This window comes from Bombus affinis, chromosome 16, assembly GCF_024516045.1.
Source record: "Bombus affinis isolate iyBomAffi1 chromosome 16, iyBomAffi1.2, whole genome shotgun sequence".
Taxonomy (NCBI): Eukaryota; Metazoa; Arthropoda; class Insecta; order Hymenoptera; family Apidae; genus Bombus; species Bombus affinis.
Genome location: NC_066359.1, coordinates 2,806,628 through 2,822,876, shown reverse-complemented (window position 1 = coordinate 2,822,876; position 16,249 = coordinate 2,806,628). Strand labels below are relative to the sequence as shown.

The 16,249-nt window shown below is 44.9% G+C and overlaps 1 protein-coding gene across 1 annotated transcript in view; it reads right to left on the bottom strand.

Annotated features, from left to right (window-relative positions):
* The window catches only part of LOC126925482 (uncharacterized), a 126,620-nt gene extending 110,712 nt beyond the window's left edge, over positions 1 to 15,908 (bottom strand). Inside the window, exon 1 of the mRNA XM_050741055.1 lies at positions 15,899 to 15,908. The gene's annotated coding sequence lies outside the window, so the exon portion shown is untranslated. The remainder of the gene's footprint in view (positions 1 to 15,898) is intronic.
* Positions 15,909 to 16,249: the final 341 nt, after the last annotated feature.

Below are 16,249 nucleotides of genomic sequence, written 5' to 3'. Positions count from 1 at the left end.
TTCAAGGTTCTATAACAATTATTTAAATAAACTTTTTCGCGAACTTTTTTAGTTCATCGAGAAGAAAAATATATAATAATTTAATCCTTTTTTGGTTTTTCGTTTCGGTCAAGAATTACAAACTGAATCTTTCCCATCGATTGAAAACTATAGCCCATGAAATAGGCTTAGAAATCTGTTATAATTTTCTCTTTTACTTCAAAAAAAATTGTTTTCTATTCGTTAAATATATATAGAACCATACCTCAATATTCAATAACTTCGTTTCTTTCTTTCCCTTCTAAAAAAAATCACAGAAGCACGCTGTTTTAGAACATTCTAATTCAGGACACTCCCTTAAGCATTATATTCAGCCAGAATCAAACATACGATAATGATTTATTATTCACGTTATAGTAGCACGCCAGAATAATTTATAATTCTCAATGAGAATTAATTGTAACTTCCAAATAAAAAAATAAAGAAAAGAAAATATCTGCTGTAGGTGTAGGAGCTAAGCTTGCCAGGCCCGGCCAAGTTTTTATACCGTCAGATTAAACAATTTTTCAATTTTTGTTAATAGATATAATTTACATAAAGCTAGAACGAAAGAAATAACAACGACAGTACAATTTTGAAACCGATCGTTCGACTGAGTCTGCTGAGCTTAGCGATATATATCGCTGGCTCTTACTCAACATCAGATATTGCTCTTAATCTGCCTTGTAATTTAAGAGTCAAAGAATCTGTAGATAAAGAGCTTGAGAAGAAAGGAAGTAGTCCTGTAAGAATTGGTATTCCACAAACGCCTCTAAAATCTGCCTAATCGACTTCATTATGGCTATTAGCTATGGTCCTACTACGAACAAATTATTACATATTTCATGCAAGTTGTAATCTTATAATCGGAATATGTCTTGTGAATGAACAGATCTCTGAATACTTTTGACAGTCAGCTTTTGTGTACGCGAAAAACTGTCACGCTCTATCGTCTGTTGACTCTTAACGTAACAACTGTTAGGCATCCTTCCTCGTCTTCTTATCGGGAAGACGTGGTAGACGAAGCACGTGTATCATATGGCAAGTCGGAAATCATAGCGACGTAAGCGAAGATTTGGAGAACCTGAATTCGCTCTTCTCGATCTCAACTCCGAGAAATATCATGCTCGTGATTTCTCGATTAATTAATTTACGACGCTACTCTTCGTGAATTGAAGAAGGCTAATAAATTTTGTACAACGATAAACACAGCCTGTCCGCGTTTTAAGAAAACTAACGATGGTCCGGCATCGTTGCAATTCGTACAATTTGCGATACCCAGAGTAATATCGATGATACGGTGGACTATTTCGAAAAGCAATCGTCGGAAATCCATCAGTGTGGATGGAACAAGGGAGAAGCGAGTATCGACGAAACCGGCCTGGCTGGTTACGAGTTGGTTCCTTTTTTCGTCCAGGCTGTCGATTCTCGGTCTCATTAGCTATTCCGCTTCGGATTCATTGCCATCCGAATGATATGACTAACCGTGCGCGACACGCCGCTACATTTACTGTCAAAATTCGCTCGGTCGCGATTAAAGCTCCGTAGCAGATACAGCGCGAACAAATATCTCGGTAGAAAGATAAAGCAATGTCTGGAAGGCGAATAAACGAATACGGAGGTGTCGTTAATCTTCGGAAAGACGATGTTTAACGTCGCTGCGGTTACACGCTCGGCTGGGAGCGTAGCCTTTCCGCTTCGATCTGGATTTTTTTTTTTTTTTTTTTGGCTGAAGGGTGCTGCGTGAAATCTATCTGCCGGTGTATTTCCAGCGAATACCGGTGTATTACACGGCCGAGTACATACAGGAGGAGGATGCTCGCATAGCATTATGTGTATCTGGCATCGTAGCTCGGCAGGGATGCGGCATAGGTGCAATCTTCGCACGCATCGACATGTGTATTTAAATTAGTCGCTCCTACGGTTGGTAGCTCTGAGTCCCGGGCTCCTCGGAGTATCGGGAATCGAGCTACACGCTACACGTTTACACGTATTCACGCACAAGCGGATGCACGCAAACGTGGATCGACAGGCCTGTGTGCGTTCACACGTACAGACGGCAGCGACGTGTAAGCTGCCCGGCCAGCTTGTATTCAAATTAACTCGCCGAGAAGCTGTTAATTAGCGGTCCTATTGCTACAGGCCCTTTCATTAGCGGCCCTCGCGCTTCGTTATCCGCGTAACTCTTAAATATCGGGGGCGCGCGCGCGCGCGCCCGTTCACGTGCCAACTGTGTTTGGCTGGTTTCGAATTCCGTGAACCTCGACGCGCCTCGACGAGATCCAATCCAGCAGCCAGAAGAAGAATAAATTTACGGCCAAGTGGGAACGGTTTTGTGTGTCGCGCGAGTCCAAGGACGAGCGCGGACACCAACCGTTCGACGATAAACGACGAAGAACGAGAACGGGAAGCAGAAACAGATGTCCCGACGGCAATAAAGACGTCGACCGCAACAAGTGCCAATCCCATCGGCCAATTTCGATCCTATCCGGCTGACGTCCGCGTACAACGTTGTTTTCTATCTCGATCCATCGGCGGAATATCGGGGCGTCATGCATCGACGTGCTCGAAACGCGCGCGTATGTAAATGGCCGGCCGCAGCCTGCTCGCTTAGCAGATACCCAGCCTCGATTACTTCTCCCCTTCGCGACAGCCTCGCTTCCTCGGCGACACTTCTCCTCGGCGTGAGTTAAGGCCGGCCCGATATCCAACTTCGAATTAAACGGCTGTGCCGAGAAAACAGCTGCCGCGGTGCGTTTCGATCGGATAAGCGGCTTAATTTCACCGCGAGACACCTTTCCAACGGATATCGCGTCGCGTCTCGTCGCGCAGTGCCGCGGCCGGTGCATTAACGTCGCTCGGCGATCGCCCACGGGCAAACGCGAACGCCACGTCCGACCGACGAAAACGGCCACCGTAGTCCCCATCCGCCGTAGATCAACGTCGAATAACGCTGCGATATTCCGCGGAACGGTAGATACCAGTTCGACCAAGCGTTTATATTTCGTAGATCGGACATGCTGCTTCTTTTCTGGACGCCAGATGCACGCCATATTGGTGCAAGCGACGCAGTCACGCCTATGATCTTCGTGGCGACGCGGCACGACGAATCAAAGTTAAATCCTCCAAGTAACAACCCCGTCAACAGAGGGTAGATGCTGTCTGTAGCCACGGAGATGCGATCAATATTATGCTTCTCTCTCTCTCACTTCCACCCTCTCCTTCTCGCCCTCGTAATCTCCCTCTTTCCCTCCCCCGCCCCCAGCACCCTCGTTCCCACTCGCCGCGCAGTTTCTCTCTGGCCGATTATTCTGCTTCCTCTTCGTCCACCGTTCTCTACCGTTTCTCGCTTTCTCTCTTCCTCCACCCTCATCCCCTAGCCAACCTCTTGCCTGGCTGCCGCCCCGCCGTCTCGCTTCCGCGCTAGTGATGGCCTCAAAACGCGTGGCATCGCTTGGTACTCGTGCCACGGCCTTCTTTCCTCTATCCTCTACGAACGATCCAACTATCGTCGAAGCTCCGAACACAAGCCGAGTGTGGAATTTCGTGGCGCACAGATCCAGACGAGTTGGAAAAATCTACCGGTCGAATCTATCGGCGAACGAATTTCCATCTACCGCTTTCAAAAGCTATTATACGTATTCGATGGCGGTCGTTTCCCAGCCAAGATTCCAGTTTCTCGACTTGTTAGATTTCAGGTTTCGCGGAAACTTCTCGACGCAGAGAGCCTGACACCCATCGCTACTCCTAGACCTCCGCCTTCCGGCATCTTCCTCGCATCCTCTACTCCCCGTTCCACCCTCTTTCTGCCTTCCATCCCGGTGTCTCTCGCGCCGGTTTCCCGCTCGTCCTCTCACCCTCGGCCATCTCGACCCACCACCTGTGACGTCACTATCGTGGGACGCCATCTTGCCATCAGACAACCAAGGCCTTCCGTTATCGTTCCTCTATATAACCGTACCCTGGCTGGCTTTTCCAACCCTCTCTCTCGACCAGGAATCTCGGCAAGGATTCCGCCAAGGATATCCTTGTCCTGCTTCCTGCCATCCCCCTGGCAACCCTTGCCTAAGTTAGCCCGCACCAGCACGCAAATTAACGAGATTACTCGAGGGTTTCCATTCCTTCGGGGATGACCTCCTCTCGTTCTCCGATTCACCGGCTCCTTTGTCGACGCGCACACCAAACACCCTCCTCGGATCGTTCGCCTATTTCGAAACGCGTTTAGACCGTCGGATCTTCACGGATCAGATTCTTCTTTTATTTTAGTTTTCCCAAGAAAACGTTGAGCGCAGAGAACGAAAGTGGCAGTTGGCGTTGGTTTGCGAATTCGTTCGGCTTGGAGAAGATGTTAGAATTCTATTAACGAAACGGCTAATTATATTGTATACGATACAGGAATGAAATATGATAGGGCGAGTGTAACGTGCGCTAGCGAACACGCACAATGTAACGACTAGACTGCGGATTTTTATGCAATTTCATGTTTTTATGGATGTAGCTAAAAAGAGTGGAATTTATATAGAGACTTGTTCTACCCGCTGAATATTACAATGAGCGCTTTATTTCAGGTATTTTAGGTATTTTCGCGTACCGTGTGCGAATCCACCAATTGCCACGCAATTGTACATTTTCACGCTGTTATAGTTCCCATAAATGCATAAATATTGTTAAACATCCGCAGCCTGGTAACCACGTACGAACGAGCTTTCCTCGACGAGGAACGAAGATAAACAAAAGACGCTGGCGCGTCCAAGGCAAAAGCGTAGGATCGTCGAATGCGTTGAACGGAAACGAGCGAAGCGAGTCAAACGGTGTCGATATTTCGTGTGTTTAATAAAACGTTGCTCGAAAAAGTATTGCGAAATATTGGAGAAAGTGAAACGTGATTCCTCCCGGTTCCGACCGAATTAACCGCAACGACCACCTTCACGGGAAGCATATTCGTTAATCGTATTCGCTCGGCAAAGAATATTCCGCCTCGGTGTGAGTTTGCGTCACTGTTTCCTCGTCTGTCAGCGTCGAAACGAATATTAATTTCCACTAATTTGAACGAAATGCCTGCGCAGCGTGGTAACGGCTGGCTAAGCAGAAACTTTTGCCGCGATAATTAAGAAAACTAACCGGAGGCAGAAACTTGCAAATAAATCATATAGCCAGCGACTCGGCAACAGAAGTAAAAAAGCTAAAAGATTCGCCGGACAGGGGGCGATTAAGCAACGAACAGGATGGATTTTCGCTGCGATTTCAAAGACGTTCGAATGGAAAGGAAAGACACGACTGGAACAGGTGTACAGCTGTGAACCAACAACCAGCAACTTCTCGTCGCCTCTCGTTGCCGCACCTTCCAAAACATTTTCGACAACGTTTGCTCCTCGCAGCTGTACCCTTTGCTGTTATCGTTATCAACGCTGAAAGAAGAAGAAGAGCAAAGTGCAAAGTTTCATTGCTTTCCTACGTTTCCTTTCTCTGATGGGGACACGGCCTGACAGCTTCCACGGAAAAATCGCGAAAAGGGGATGAAGCACCGGTTGAACTGTTACTCGAACTCGACCCCGGGTCCGCGCAAAGTGCTGCAACCCCCTGCACGGACGTGGTTGTTCCCGACGTCGACACACGAGTAACGAGCATACTGTCAGCCCTTGCCTAGGCAGTTGGACACAATGGCCAAGCAGAAACGTATGTGTCGACTGCCTGCTGCCTGGTGGTGGAGGTGTGCGACAGGAGCGGCGGCAGCGGCCCCTAAACCTACCGCAGCCTCGCCGGTGCTTCGTGTGACAGGGGCGCGTGCCCTCACAAAGAACACTTCAGGGATGACTCGAGTGTCGTCGTGGTGGTAGTTAAGCTTTATTGTTTCAACTTATAGAGGCTACCGTTCGTTGCGGAAGATCGCGAGAGCGAGAGGACGAGAGGGGTGGCCAGACCACACCGCGTCGGCCGACAATGCTTTCAATTTTAGCTCGCAAACTCCCTCACCGACCATCCAATAATATAACTATGGACGCCCCCATTGTTAGGCGCGCGCGCGCGCGCCTCCCCGTGCAGCCAGATCTTGAAACTGCTGCGGGATTCGGTTCGTAATTGTCTTGGCCGCTTGGATCTCCGCCACTCGATTCAGTTAACGCCTATTGGTGCGCGCCGACCGAAACCCGCTTCCTTGCTTTTCCGAGCTTTCCATTCCGAGCTCCTCGTTGCACCTATTAATACGTTCCATCGAAGTACAAGGTGTCTGAGTATCGATGGTACAAACGAGAACGGAGGAGATTGCAGGTGGAAAAGCGAGCAGAGCGCATAGAATCCCGAGAAAATCGAACTTGAGATCGAACGTTAAATTGAACTAAGATTGAAAGCTGGATGTTGCGACCTCTTACTCTTGCGACGTGTCGCAAAGAGTAAGCGACGACGAGTATACTCGTCAACCAACATGGAGTACCTGTGGCTGTTATAATATACAATTAAGTTCTAACGAAACGACTGTTTTATTTCTTAATTCTATTATCGATAGATCTAGTCGTAACACGAAATATCGCCATTTATTGACGAGTATACCCGTGAAAAACAGCCAACTGGTTTAACATTAGAGCTACCACGGTCAAATTGACTGGTTTTACAATTTTATTTTAAAATTCCTACTTCGTGTCATATTTTTTCCACGATGATGTAATGACTTTCGCAACGACAACTAAAAGTATAATATAACGAATTTTATTTTATTTTTTACGTATTCAAACTGAAAATAATTTCGTATCGAGGCTACTTATACCAATAACAGTCAAAGTGTAAAAGGGTCTTGCAATCCGTTTATCGAACCCCAATTAACAGTTTCCTCGTTTTGTACAACTTGCCACACGTTTTTCAAATTTTTACCGCGTATCCTTCGATACGACGATATCAGTTATCAGGAAAATTCCGGATCGATCGCTAGAACGCTAGATGCTAACACTAGAAATACCACAGCAGTCAAAACGACTGGTTCTACAATTTTATAAAAGTGTCAACCCTCGTTTGGGGATCCCAGATGGATTAACAATACGAAAAATGTACTACATAACATGGAATTGCTTCCGTGAGAAAGTAATAAATCAATAAACATGAAAATATTCTATTATTACGTATTTTTTAAAGACCAGTCATTTTGGTGAAAATAGCTTCGTGTTAACTATCGGTAGTTCTAATGTTAATCGTGGAATAACGTTGATCGTAGGTGGTGTATACGTGGAAGATGCACGCGACTCGAACGGAAATTGGCAGAAAAAGCGGGGGAAGGAAACCTGTGGCGGTTGCATTAACGAACGCCGTTTCCAAAGTTGTCCTTCCACGGTCAGTTACTCTCCATAATCTGCGACATGCTCGGCGAGCTGTGAATTGAATTTCGCAAGGATGGCCGCGTGCCGACGCGCTGCGAAAGAGGAAGTTTCGCGGCCGATAGCTGCCGGCACGAACTGCGTGCACGCCTGCAGACAATCGGCCGGATAAGTTTCGCAACTGATTCGAAACATATGCGGTGTACTCGAAGCGAAGTGCACGCGGCATCTGTAGTAGCTGCGCGTGCCCCACAATGCGCACTCGTAGCTCGAGCACTCTTCCATCGTCCTCCGGTTATTTTATCGTTACCGTCGAGCCTCCGAGCCTTCCATCCCCCTCGAACAGACCACACAACGCACCAGAGGCCACAGGCCACACTCGCATCCAACGAGTTTATCTGCCCTTTCTCTCTAGAACCTAATGACAATCGATCGTACGCGAAAGATCGACGGCGCAGGTTTGTCCGGATGATCTCGAAATCTCTGTTTCGTCTCTATCCAGGTAGAAAGTATTTCAAGTTTTCAACTATGGGGAACAGCGAGTAATTGCAACATAGAAATTCTTCGACGATTCCAATCAAAAATTCTAAGATCTTTAATGTTACCAACGAAACGATACATCGCGACCTTGAGATACTTACAGTTAAAGAAGAAATATCCAAATTCAGTAATAGATATAATATAAGAATTAACAAGCAAAACCTATTAGTTACTCAATTACTTGACACGACGAATCAGATCCGCAAACTAAAAAGACACCCTTTAGATTCAAATATTAGGTTCAGCTAGAATCAAACGTACGATAATCATTTATTATTCGCGTTATAGTATCACGCCAGAATAATTTACTTATAATTCTCAATGAGAATTGATCGTAAAATTCAGGCAAATAAAAAAGAAAAAAAAAGTTTTCCATATAACGTTTCGCATATCGTTAGAAATAACGGAAATGTTGAAGGTGAACGTAGTTATCTGCACAGCCTGTATAATAGATTTTTACTGCTGTTAGATGCAACGTTCGGTAATTAATTAATATATCAATGAAAGTATTATGTATATAAGTATGAACGATGCGTATGGTTGAGTGATAAATATATATAAATATATATATGTGTGTGTGTTTGTGTATTATCGCTCACAAGTATCTAGATAGATTTGGTCAATTTGTAGTATTTAACGAGATGTGAATTTGATCAAAATTGTAGGAATTAGCGATGAATTAATAATTACGAGCAACGCTTACTACTTTTCTCTGAAATCATCGGAATATAAATCTGACACGTTACATATTCTATCTGATCTAAGCTAATTACTATATTAAAAAGCATAGCGATAATTAATTTTAATAAGTTCACTGTAACAACGTAAGAAGGGACAACGTTAAGGGGAAAAGGGGAACGTTAAGTTTCAGCATTTCTCACGGAAACAAAATGTGTATGTATATAACGTCTTTCTGCAACTTCGTCTTTCCTCGCAGACATTATATCAAAATAAAACTAAAGAATTTCGTTCTTCCCTTTATTCCGCGTCGTTTCCAATTTTTGCTTCTAATTTCAAATAACACGTAACGCATTAAATTGTAAAAAAACACAAGCTACGTTGTATAGCTCGGTCTCCTACAACTAGCGCGAAACTCGGAAAATTGTTATTCAAATTAATACGAGATAACGACCAGTGACAAAAAGCGCGCAGGAGCTTAGGGAAAAAAGTTAAACTCGAAATTCGATAAAATTAACATTTCCCCTTTTCCCCGTACATTTCACGTTATATGATGTTATATTTGCTTCTAATAAATTTCGCTGGTTGTACCAACATCGATTAAGTCTCCCCATCTGTGTATTCCTAATCTGCCTAAGCGATGCTCATGGAAAATGTAGAAATACCAATGATCAGAGAATAGAAGAAGCTTTTCGATAAATTCGGCAAACACCAGGAACCAGGAACAAGACGAAGATCTACGAATTCGCCTTGAAACGTAAGGTGGTCCCTTTGAACATCCTCTGCGAAGGTAATTAGATAACAGAAAATCCGCTGTATCTCATGAACGAAGATAGATAAGAACATACGTTCAGACGAACTTTTTTCATTGTTTTTAAGTGTACAATGTACGAAGTGGGTCCCACATGTTCTGTTACAGCCTGTATAATTGAAGTTCGTATAATACAATAGGAGCTGCCCGATTGTCCTCACCGCCTATTATTTTTCGTTCATATAATAAACGCGGCTGTTCGGATAGATGAATTCGACGAATATTCGTTAATCGTGCATTAATTAAAATTTCGTTCAGCTAAATGCAGTTTTGTCGTAGACATCGTTACGAAGAATCAAATGATCGCAGTTTGATTGTAGTTTTGTAATTTACATATATTTCCTTATCAAAGATAGTATTATTGTATTAGAAGCTGAAAACGCTCAACGAATGAGAAAGAGGTCAGCTTCTTTTCACCAGTTAGCTGTTTTCGACGAGTATACTCGTCATGCGAATAAAAAGTAGTTACAACTCGTCGTTTAAGTCGCAATTTCAATCAAAACTAATGTATATTTATAAATTTTAAGGTGTTTTGAATATTCGCAGGCCAAGACGAAACAAAACGAGCAAATAAAAAAATATAAATAATTATTACGAAAAGACTATGCATAGAGTGAATAAAGTGGCTGTTCTTTTCTTTGTAATACATTTTAGGCACGCGCTTCTCACAGAGGACGCAACAGCTAACTGATTGAAGAAGGCAATCCGCATCGGTTTCTGTTTGACGAACCACCGAAAACATTCGTCAACGCGACCTAACGACAATGAAGATCTATTGTATATGTCGGAGGTGAAAGAACATCGGGGCCTTCCCTTTGGAATTTTTGAAAAATCCCCAATACTTTAGTCTAGACTTTTTATTATAATTGTACTTAAATAATAAAACTTAGAAGTAATTGTTTATGATTTAACCCGAGTATGTACGCCCGAGATTTATGACAGTAGGCTTGGACTTGAAGTGACATATTTGGTGACACGGGATGGACGTTTTTGCCTAACAGAGGTATGACGTAGTTGTATAACTCTCCTTAAAAATATAGTTGACCTAAGTGATACAGGAAGCTACATAGAAAGTACATAAGTTCAGTTTGACTTGGACTTTTGACAAGTAAGCGCATTTGCTATCCTGTTGATCGTGTATTCGTTATTTGAGCCTAAAATTATTGTCAGTAGTATCTCGAGTATCTAATCGTCACGGTTAATTGTGAAATTCTGATTCACATTGTGAATTTATTATTATATTCATTTAGTGACTAAGTAATCATCGTTATTGTAATATTGTTGAGAATTTTGGATCTTAATAGCCGAAATAATCGTATGGGAACACTAAATTTACACTTAGAATTTATATTAGAATAGTTCTATATTTATTTGATAAACGATTTCAAAGATATTCATCGATACACACTTGCACGCGTCTCACCACTTTCTTCCACACCACACTGTTAAATGAACAATTTACATTCCTTTGTTTTCGAGACGCCGCGCACACACGTACTTCCACACACTGATATTCACATACAAGTATCACTACTACGCACCTAACCTAGTCTAGCGCATAAAATTATACGTATTTCAATAAATATAAGTCTTTAATGAGAACTTATTATTGTGTAGTGAAATTGTTTATTGCTAGTGAACTTTATTTTGTAATAATCATATTTGTACCCTTAACTATCATCTATATTGTATAACAACAATGGCTAATCCAAATGAAGGTTCGTTAAACGTCCCTAACCTCAATGCTAACTCGACATATATATGTCGGAGATGAAAGGGGCTTTTCTTTTGGAATTTTTGGGAAGATCCCCAATACTTTACTCTACATTATTCATTATGGCTGTACTTAAATAACAAAACTTAGAAGTAGTTGTTACGATTCAACCCGATTATGTTTGTCCGAAATTTATGACAGTAGGCTTGGACTCGTAGTGACATATATGGTCGCTGAACGTAGCCACGGTCACGGGATTGAAGTTTTACCTAACAGAAAAGTGTCGATATTATGGGACACACGTTGTATTAGCAATCAAACCTTAGGGAGGAGCAATGTCGCCGCTACGCGGCACTGCCAAGCAACGGCGGCTGGAATCTTGTTGATATCCCCGGCCAATGTATAACAAAACGAATGCGATCGTAAGGAGAGGAAAATTTCCATCAGTCTTTTATTCTTGCGATCATCTTGGACAGTTTTCACATCGTCTTTACGTGCAGTTTATACCGAGCGTCACAGCAAACGTTACTTTGTGCTTCGAAATATATTCTACGTTTAACAAAGAGTTACCCCGTTGACCGTGGATTCGTTATTGAGCCTAAGTACATTGTCATTAACATCTCGAGTGTCTAATCATCATGGTTATTTGTCAAACTTTGTAAAAATCATATTTATACCAGTAAACATAACCTCTATCGTATAACAACGATGGCTAGTCCGAATGAAGATTCGTTAGACGCCCTAACCTCAATGCTAACTCAACATATATATATAGGGTTTTATATCTGTGACGCGCGTGATTCGCGTCGAAGCTAAAATTTTCCATTCCAAATCTAACGTCTCGGACGATTGTGAATCAAATTTCCATCCGATCGTCCATCGATTCGTTGTCATTGGGAACTTTATCGGTTTTGGGGTACGGAGGGAACCGCGAAGGCGGGCCGAGGATTATTCGTCTTTGGGGGGCATTATAAATTTCAGGGGTAATCAGGCGGCGCGATCTTAGCGGCGCATGTAGGGTGGAGGGTATGCAAAACGCGAGCACCAGATATCGGCCTAAGCATAAATTCCTCAAGCGTTGTGACACACGCCGCGGCATAATCTCACTAACGGTGTTGTTGTCGGCCCTGCGACGGCTCGAATCTGCGCGAACCGTGCAATATCGTCTGAGATTTATGGCCGACAAAGATAGACCGGAGTGATATTCGACACACGATGAATCGCGCTGCCACCCCGCGATCTAGATGCACTTCCTAATTGGCGAAATTGGCCCGGGCGCCCCCTTTCGTTAACCCGCCAGCTCCGTCGGCCAGCGAAAACCGAAGGATTTTCGTAAGCGTTTTTTAAGCGATAGCTCGGCCAAGTTTCTGAGGATCGGATCGGCCGAGGCCAGGCCGGCGTTGGAGGCCGCGGGTGGAGCGCGTTCCGGAGTGTGAAAAAGACCATCCTGTGTCACGCAATGTGTTCTCCGCTCCCATTGGCTCTCCTTTCCGAGAAGATCGTGAACGCCCCCGCGCACGCACGCGGGACGAGTTCTCGTGACCGGTGACAATATTCCCAGCCACCATTTTCGTCCCGCTGCTTTTTCCTTTTCTTTTTTCTTTCTCTTTCGTTCTTTTTATTCTGTCCGCGGCTTCAACACACCGCCATTTTACCCGATCCGAGGGAAGATCCACGACACGCGGAATTACACGCGAGCTCGCGTTTAGCCCAACCTCGCTGCCAGACAACGCGCCACGTTAATTAAGAAAAATCAAAAGGTGGCCAGGATTTCAGCCGGTTTTTAATTAAACGGGATGGGGGGACGAGAGGCTTTCGCGACAAGAGGCCGAACCAGAGAATAACGGCGCGCCACGATTAATCCGTTATGAGTGGTAGCCGAAGACAGGCACAATCAATAATTCGCTCCCAGTCTTGTCTGGGCATCCATCTGCCCGGTTTCCTCCGCCGATCATCCTTCCTCGAGAAGGAGCTCTTCGTCAAATCATTTATAAGACCGAGGAACCTACTGTCAGCCGGACGAACAAATGATATCTCCGCTCTCCGCGAATCCAGCGACGTCAACAGAATTTCGTGCAGCACTTGTGCCATGGAATGTCCGCTGCAGTCCACAGGATGCGTTAATTGCACGCTCTCTCTCTCTCTCTCTCTCTCTCTCTCTCTCTCTCTCTCTCTCTCTCTGCTTCTCTCTGTATGTCGAAGTACAATGAACGATGATACAGAATTACACACGGGTTAGCAGAGAGTATTCAGATGATTAGCTACCCACGATGGATCTAAATTAAATTTTAACATAAAATTTATTTGACCGATTGCAGTATCTATTATTGATCGGCTAACAGGTATTATACTATCAAACTGATCGATTGATATTATTTTATCACACGATGCACGTTATGTAGTTGTGACTCGCGTTATGTTCCATCGATATCGATATTTGCGATTATCTCAAGATTTATTCGCCGGTTTCCTTTAGGTTTCGGATGAGTACGATGAATCCAAGATGGGATCTTGATCCGTAGTTTCTTCAGGCTTCTCGAGGTATAAAGTGATCACAAGACACATTTATTTATTCTTTTGTTTGTTACACGACGTTGGCTACGCGCTGTTTCGATAAATGTTATTATTATCAGTTTTAATAAAAATCTAACACACACAGGCGGGCGCATACACTTCCCTCTCTCTCACTCTCTCTCTCTCTTTCTCTCGGGACTGTTACATGGAATGTATTCACGCGCGCGAGAACCAAGCGAACGGCGAGGCCAATTAGACGTTTCCACGTTGACTCGTGCGAGTTTCACGAAAGCCAGAGACCCGCGCCGAACGTGGTAAAAGCGAGAGAATTTGGTGGACGCATTCCGGTAGCGGCAGCTGCGATCCACACGGCCGGTTCGATAAATCGATCATAAAGCAGGGTGCCTCGTCTGGTAAGCGTTTCGCGGAGGAACCGGTGAAACGGCGATTCAAATAAATACGCAGCCATTGGCCATGAATCACTGATACCAATCGTCGTTCCACCGTCGTCGTCCTCGTCGTTCGCCCCGTAGGTTTCGAGAGCGCGGCGGCCGCTCATTTGGAACACTGGAAGCCTTCTGGTTTGATAGGTGTCGCATGATTGAAAGGTTCGCCTCGCGAGCCGATCGCTTATCGATCGATGATTCCATTTCGGTACGTTCTCCGGGAACTTCTCGAAGGGGCTGAACCGAGCCCCATTCGGAACAGCTTTCTTCGACGACCAGGAAGATATTCCAGGAGATATGGTTGCGAGAGTCGATCCCGGTTCTGGGACTAGAGACCTCTTTTCTCTGTCTCTCTGGCTGCCTGACGTTCGTGTTTCGGGACAGCACAGATAACGATATTGAGATATTGACTCGACACGGTCAACGTTTCGAGCTATTAGTCCGAGAACCGTACGAGATTCACGACGAGGGTCCGGGCCTCCGCTAGGACATTGAATAACAGAAGCCTGTCATGGCCAGGGCGAAACTTATTGGCCGCTTCCTTCGGGAATATTTGTACCGGTCACCGAGCCAGCGTCTCCGAATTCTCCGCGTCGAGAGTCGCCCGGGCCCGGAAAAAAGAATTATCCATGAATTTCGACAGCGATAAACGAGTGACGTGACGAAGAGGAATGTGACAGCGCGTACGACGCGCGGATGAATAATTAATAACGCCAGGGGGAACGTAGTCGGGCCACGTTTAACGTAGTTTCGCTCGGCCTCCTCGAGCACCGCTATCGGAAACTAATCCGACCATTAGGGTGACTTTACCCCGCGCCGAGGTGACGTTGCGCACGGGGCTGCCCTTTCAGGGGTGGGCGGTCTGTGTTGGGCGACGTCGCGTCATACAGCATCGATACATCAAGCTTTGCATGCCTGATATGGGAACCGGTCGCTTCTTTCCAGCCCACTCGCGGAATTACGTCACGAGCAGCAGCAGCAGGTTCATGGGAACCGAGGAGGCGACGTTACCGATACCGATCTCGCAACAAAGTCGAAGAGAATCGAGGCGCGCGACTTAAAGCGGAAATATTTTCCCTAGCCACTGCATAGTTGGAATAAAATTTCCAGTGGCGAACGAAGTAGCAAAGAATAGCAGGGCGAACAGCGAGTCTGTTTGCAAACAGTTTCGAGTAGCCGAACAACGACGCGAACAAACGACCGGCAGATCCTAAGGAAACAAACGGTGCTCCCTGAGCAAATACTCGAAAAATCTGATTCCCTGTTGACGTCGGTGACTTGGCATCCGCTTACCCTATGAATCTGAGTTTGCTTGTCGAAAGGAAGAGGCTTGTCGCCGGGGGAGGGGGCTGGAAACCCCCGACTTTTACTATGCGGACCGATGTCAGAGGGTGCGACAGCCACGTGCCGATCTCTGTGGGATCATTTAGGGCAGGGTGTTAGGATCAAATCTACCGTGAATCGATCTCCCTGCACCACTCTCGTCTCCTGTAACTTTAAACCGTCGATTGTTCAATTTCTCTCTATTTTTCGTCACCAAACTATTCCCTCCCCGCCGGCCCTTCTTTTTTTTTTCAACTGACTCCTCTTCGTCGAGGGAAAAATCGACGACACGAGCGAAACTGCGTTTCGAAACGACCTTTCAGCCATCCAATCGCATACTAATTGGAATTCGAGCGAGATACGCGGCCCCGAATTCTGCTTATCGATGCATACATCGTGTACATTTTCGCGTATCCGACACGTTCGCCGGGCTATTTCCAGGTAGAGAAAATAGCACATCTAATCGACCCAGAGAAATTCCTCGTGTTGACAATATCAAACCTGTACGGATTATTTTCAAGTATCTCGCGTTCTTCTGTACGTGTACACGCACACGCTCCATCGTTAGTCTCATCTGTTTGCAACGGAATAATCGATCCAGATCTTTAAGAAAACGATTAATCAAATGGAACTTTCCATTCGTATGAGGTAACGACGTAAAGTTCGTGGAAGAAGACAATAAAAATTGCTTGGCAGAGTCGAGTTAAAGATGACGAATTGACTCGATGACATCCACAACCCCGGGAATTATCATAATTTAGAACGAATTAACACCGAATACAATTAACGTAATGTGGCAATGTTTATACAAACGCGAGACCCAAATCAAATAGAAATGTCAAATGTAAATAGAACAGCGTAACAGAACAAAATGTAGTAGTTCAATAAAACAATATAAAACAGA